Source organism: Dreissena polymorpha, chromosome 13 (genome assembly GCF_020536995.1).
Source record: "Dreissena polymorpha isolate Duluth1 chromosome 13, UMN_Dpol_1.0, whole genome shotgun sequence".
NCBI lineage: Eukaryota > Metazoa > Mollusca > Bivalvia > Myida > Dreissenidae > Dreissena > Dreissena polymorpha.
Window position 1 is genome coordinate 24,894,393 of NC_068367.1, and position 6,835 is coordinate 24,901,227.

The following is a 6,835-nucleotide window of genomic DNA, read 5'->3' on the forward strand; positions in this document are numbered from 1 at the left end:
TGTTATCCATTAGAAACACATTTATTCACAAAATTTAAAGATATTCCGATCTAACTTTTAGCTTTAATTTTTAACGAATTTACACCTCGTCTGCTCGCACTTTACCGATATCCCGAAAGGTTACATATCACTATAATAAGTTTAGGCCTAAAACCACAAAATCCGATACCGTTGGATTTTCCGACCACAATCTTACGTAAAAAATCTTCCAGATTCGAAATCAACAAAAAACAAGACATTTATAAATTGTCTGCATTATCGATCAAATTTTAAGATATTTGTTGGTTTTCCGTTTTTAGAAGCTGTTCTGCGAAGGCAAGAGCTGGGCATCATACAAGCCATTCTATCCAGCAAAACTAACAGTTTTGGTTTACAGAAATCAACAAAGGAGGGATTCCTGAACTATCAAAATTTCCAAGCTATACACACATTAATTATCTGTGGTGATCTTTATTAGTTCTGTTGGTTTACTTGGATGGAACATGTGTGAACTTTTATAGAACTTTGAAAAGTCTATTTATGTCTATCTATAAACAAAAATCAGCTATGGTATAATAAGATCAGATGTGCAAACAATGTCAAAGGGTTGTTAAATTAACAATTTGAAGGCAATAATGCTGAAAAAATATGAAAGTTCCCATGCAAATTTAGTCTGTATATCGACAAGTGTCTGCAAATAAATGTCAAACTAGTAATACAAAACTTACCACAAGTATATAAAAGCACTAAGTACCTGTTGTGATCATTTTTAGTAAGATAGTGTAATTCTAAACAGTAGCAAATAGCTTGTTTAGTAAATGCATAATGCACTTAATATGATTTCCGTTCTATTGGGTAATTAATAAATTGGTTGCTACTTGTTAATCCATGATAAATGTTTTATGGCTAGTACAAAACCAGCAATGTTAATTTTGTAAAAGGTAATAAAATAACACCACTTTGTAATTTCATATACGTAAATATTCTTGTACTGTAGATTGATGACAGTGTTTTAGTATTACTTATTTTGTATCTATTATTTTATGTGCAAATAAACGATGTGAAGTGTTTTGTATCTCCACACAATACCACATACCTTTTTGACAATGCTGCGAAGCAGCTCGTCTTAGTTATCATACCATGAAAAAATTCTTCACAATGGCGACCTTTGTAAAAGACCGAGCCAGTCCGATTGAGATAGCTCGATTTTTCTAATCGGCATACCTCGCTGATTATCATTGATAAAGGTATAGGAAGCTCAGCTATAAATAGGACAGCATATTCTGGGAAAAAAGATTTAATAATAGATTGAAAACGTTAATTTTAAATCAGTTATATTCAATGCATTATATGTTTATAGATCAATGAAACAACTATGCATGTTTTTGTATTGTATTTGACATTTGTCGTGATTCAGTAAATAGATTGCGAATTAAAACGTGTATAATTAACTTTCAAAGCGATCATGAGTGTAAAGAAAACGAATTATTTCGAACCTGCCATTTGTAAACGTTGTTGCGACTATGGTATATAAACAGCAGTATAGCCATATGATGTCTGTGAAACTCGCTCTTATGCGTTCTTTCTCATTTTGCATATTTAAAAAACTTTTCAAACAAAAATTACAGAGCCACATCAGTGAACATACTATGTTTGATAATTCATTCGTTTGTTGGATATTGTTTGCTGTTTTAAACACATATTAGGTCATATCGCGGAGATTTAGTTAACCTTACCTTGTGTTCACGGGTGAACTCACGTATTCAAGTGCTCTTACGACTATGTGCTCATACCTACTTTCGGGAATCATCATGAAATAATTGCCGTTCTCAACGAACAAACATTCCTAAGCTTATTGAATTAGAGAAAAAAACAATAATCAAAAGAGAAAAATTATATATTCATGCACATGGGCATGTGAAATCACGTTCGTACACATAGCACCATTAACTTAGGAAAGGAAACAACGAACTATAAAGTTTGGTATGATATACATGTAAAATTAAAGAGCATGGTGTAATTAAAGAGCATGTCAGGTTTTGAATTTATATGCTGAAACGTAATGTTATAACCCACAAACGTTTTACTGTAACAGAACGTTTTTTAAAGATAAGTGGTACAGAAAATACACGTCGAATATCTTTTTAAAGATATTTCTTGTTATATTTCATCGAGAATGTAACCCACCTCCCAGTTTCGCTGAATGGATCAAGTTCCCCACGGGTACTACTTCCACGTACACCCATTTTTTTCGTACCGTACATTTTTCGTACCCAATTTTTTTTCGAACCCAATGTTTTGCTCGTACCCAATTGTTTTCGTACCCAATTTTTTTTCATACCCACTTTTTTTTCGTAACCAAATCCATTTTCGTACCCATTTTTTTTTTGCATCATTTTGTACCCAAAATTTTCGTACCCATTTTTTTCCTACCACAAATGTTCGTACCCACATACACAATTGTGGTAATGTAGATAAACTTAAATAGATGCTTTTATATCAATCCACTTCATGAGCATCGTCACACAAGTACTGTCAGTACTTTAATTATTTTGATTATATATGTACTGTGTTATGTGTTATTTAAATGTTTAAATAAAAAAATATGGATGATATAACATGATGCATTCTAATATTTGCATTCAAATTGTAGCTATAGAGCTAAGTGTATGCAGTTTAGACTGTGATTTAAGAATTGCTACAAAATGGCTAGTTTTTTAGTGGCGACAAAATTTAAACAATTCAACAATAGTTTGCGAAAGAAAATTAGAAACCTGCAAGACACCTGTATTTATTAAACACTTTAATTGCGAAACAAGTATGTTGTTATGCTGTTACACATAATTATACATTGATAATAAATAAGAAGGCAAGTAGCGGTGTTAACGTTTCCCAACAGTAGAAATCATTCTTCTGATGAAGTCAGTGGTATACAGACGAAAGCTCCAGGTATGGCTTTCAATACGTAGTGTGTGTTATTTGACAGTCTAAAACTTATTGGATTAAAAAAAAAATCCTGTCAAATTTGTCAATCAAAATTGATTTGACACATCACATGATTTTGATTATGTTAAATCAGTGTACTGTATGCTAAACGCAACTGCTTTAGCAAGCTGTCAAGTTGAATTGAGACATTTGTTGAAACAAACTGTTTCCTGGGTAGGACCAGTACTTAGTGTCTATATGACGTACCATGATGTCGAAAGTCTACAAGACCTACTAGGTAGAACGAGAAATGTACTTCGACGAACAATGTTCACCGACCCTTGAGTGTTAGCCAATCAGAAGACACCTTACATCTTTTGCTTTTAGAGATATTTTACATTGAACATTATTATTATTTTTTATACCAAATTATGCGACTATCGACCGCTTAATCATAGATATTGTGCGTATTTATTAAACATTATTATTATTATTATGTATACCAAATTATGCGACTATCGACCGCTACCTCATAGATATTGTGCGTATTTATTGACCTGGCATGGCGGAATTAACCTCTGACTTATGCAAGTTATGGTTATCACAAAATACGACCAACGGGGAGGTTATACATTATTTATCCTGTTAATGTTTGGTAACTGTTTGGTTACCGTTGGGAATTTCCTACACAGTAATGCGCTGGACGGTCGTGATACTCCGACCCGCATGATCAATAAATACTCACTATATGCTGAATAATTTTAATTTTAAAAAGGTAACAATTGAGTCTTCTTCAAATTTGTATATACCGGTAATCTATTTCAATACATTAAATACTTGAAACTTCTAGGTGTTTTTTTTTTGCCATTCTGATATTTGTATTCATTTTGTCCTCAATTAAAAAAGATATTTTTAACATTTATTATGAATATATCTGAAGGAAAAGCCGCTCAAGAGACAAGTGTTTTGATTGGCTGTTCAGAAAATGTGTATGTCGAAGTACAAACATGTATGTCGAAGTACAAATTGTACTTTGACGTATAAATATAAACTTCGAAGTGTATTTTATATTTGTATGTCGACGTACAATTATTGTACTTCGACGTATATTTCTCTTTTTACCTTGTAGGTCTTCTTGACTTTCAACCCAAATGGTACGCCATAGTATGTCTTTAGGGTTATCTAAAGAATGCTCCCACTTAAGGGATCAATACAGAGACCTCCCAGTGACTAAGCCAGTTAGCAGACACCCCATCCACTATACCACAGCCACCGAACCAGCTTTAAATTCCTGTGGCTAGAAAACAAAAAAAATATAAGATGCTAGATCTTTAAGCTAGGAACATGTAACTCGTTTAAGATTGATTTTTTTGGATGCATTACCTAATTATTGCAACAATTATAATATTTTGAACACAATCGTGTCCATATATTTATTGAAAATACATGGTTATCAAAAAAACTTAAAAAGCTTTTGCCCGTAAATTAGGTAGCACCTATAATCATATTATTTTATATAATCGGCGCTTTTTTTACATTTTGAGATAATTGGTTTGCTTGAATGCATCCTAAGAGTAATATGTACCGTTGTAGTCGGTGTAGTAGATGTTGTAGCTGTCAACAAACGGCGTATGTATTGGTCATTAATTATTGTAAACAGTAACATGATGATCAATTGGTATTAGCATTACATGTTTGTATTAAGGAAAATACTTCATAGAACATATGAAGAATGGATTCTTGAATCTTGAAAGGTATTAAGTGGAAAACAGCACAATAAATTAACTAAGTTGCTACACAGTACAATAGTTTACAACATTTGAATAACATCAGCTATTTTCATTTTGCATTCATATTTAATATTAAATATAATATCATTAATATTTTATACATAATCGTCGCATTTTTACATTGTGAGATAATTGGTTTGCTTGCATGTATCCTAAGAGTAATATGTACCGATGTTTAGGCGTACTGTGATTTGTTGATGATTGCCATTACTGAGGTGACTTGTTTTCAAATGATGAGATGTATTGTTGATTCATTTTAACGATTGAATGTATAGGTGATTAAAAGATAGTGTACATCATTGATGCTACCAAGTGATAATGTGTATTGTCGATGATTAAATCTCCGCCGCTTTATAAAATGTTGGATTGATTGCAAGTGTATTTTAACTTAAACAATTGTTGAATTAGGAAAAATTGTATAATTGTATAATTAGAATTGTATACAAATGCATGTCACCAATTCAATCCTTTTACATCCGAAGAAATTGCCTGAGTATTACATTTTTGATGCTATATAAATAATGATAAGCGGATTTTATATGTAACAAGTATTTCGTCCTCAGCTAACAACAAACGTACGGCGCGGAGGAATAAAGTTATGCAAAAAAGATAATGACGATACGTCAACTTCACTGGTTCAAAATGTTAAAGAAATAATGGAATCGAACCGTTTATTATATGCTGAAAAAGAAATGTTAGTTTGCGAAATAGTAGAAAACACATTCTACAAAAATGAATAGTGTTTGATTTTTATATATTTAAAAAGATATCGACACCCTTCATTGTTAATTACACAATAGAAACATCCACTTCACAAACAGCAGACAAATTGTACATGAGCGTAATGTTTTTGAGACGGTTTCACACGTAATATAAGTCAAGTCAATAATATAAAGACTTTGAAAGCTTCCGGTAGTTGTTTTTATACTGGAATTGTTTAAACGTGCATTATTCCGGGTCAGGTTATATTTAAAACAATGTTTGCACGTTAACAGTCGTTCGTAAGAACGAATCATGTTAGAATCCAAATAAGTTAATTGCTACGCATCTGAATGTTGAAGAATTTGTATTTTGGCAAATATTGAAAAAATAGAAAATCATCACAAACATATCCATGGTTACAAAAGCCATTGGAAATAATTATGTCAACGTATCGAGTTATTATATTTGCTGGATTTAATTTTTAAACAAACATTTGTATTTGTATGATGCTTCGTTTCAATACCAAATATATTGTTACCCTAAACACATCAACAATAACTGTGATCATAATCTGAATATAAGATACATGTCGGAAAAAAGCACTCGTATCAGTACTTTGTCTTACTTGGTAAACCAGAAATGGTCACGGTAAAGGTGTCATAAAGTGTTGTTTGTACGACATCGTCTACGACATCTTCTACACTGAAACAAAGTAAACAAACACATTTAACTACAGGGGATTTGGATATTTTTCAATACTGCAAGTTTAACGTGATTTTAAAGTAAAATTCACTGTAAGCTACGGAATCCGGATAGTGTCATCTATAATCTCGCCCTACTTTCATCAAGGGCAACATACGACACACGAAAAGATACACGATATGTTGCGCGACAGTCACGGTGACGCACGATATTTTGCGCGGTACACGAAGCGACGCGCAAGATGTACCACTAAAAATCGCCCTTGTGTAAGTAGCCCAAAGGGCGATATATCGTGTTAAATATATCGTGCGTCGCCGCTACTGTCGCGCAAAATATCGTGCGACGCCGCGACTTTCGCGCAAAATATCGTGCGTCGCCGCGACTGTCGCGCAAAATATCGTGCATCGCCGCGACTGTCGCGCAAAATATCGTGTATCGCTTCGTATGTCGTGTCTCGCGTTTGCGTTTATATGTATTTAACAAATAATCCAGCATTGTCAATACATACTAAATGTGAGTTGTTTAATCAGCTTGTTATCCCAATTTTAAAATTATGTCAGAAATCTGGGGCTTAACTGTTCACTTCAATTTTTGCAAAAAACTACTAGGCGTGAAAAAACACACACAATAATTGTGTATATCTCGGAAGAATATTCTTGATAACTCAGAGAGCCATCAATGTATTACAAATGTGCGGTATCGGTTAACAAATATTCAGTTACACATTCTTAAGTATG

The 6,835-nt window shown here is 32.9% G+C and overlaps 1 long non-coding RNA gene across 1 annotated transcript in view; it reads right to left on the reverse strand.

Moving 5' to 3' along the window:
• LOC127855185 (uncharacterized) overlaps window positions 1-6,100 on the reverse strand; it is an 8,415-nt gene extending 2,315 nt beyond the window's left edge. The window contains exon 1 of the long non-coding RNA XR_008037385.1: window positions 6,022-6,100. This is a non-coding gene — a long non-coding RNA (uncharacterized LOC127855185). The remainder of the gene's footprint in view (window positions 1-6,021) is intronic.
• Window positions 6,101-6,835: the final 735 nt, after the last annotated feature.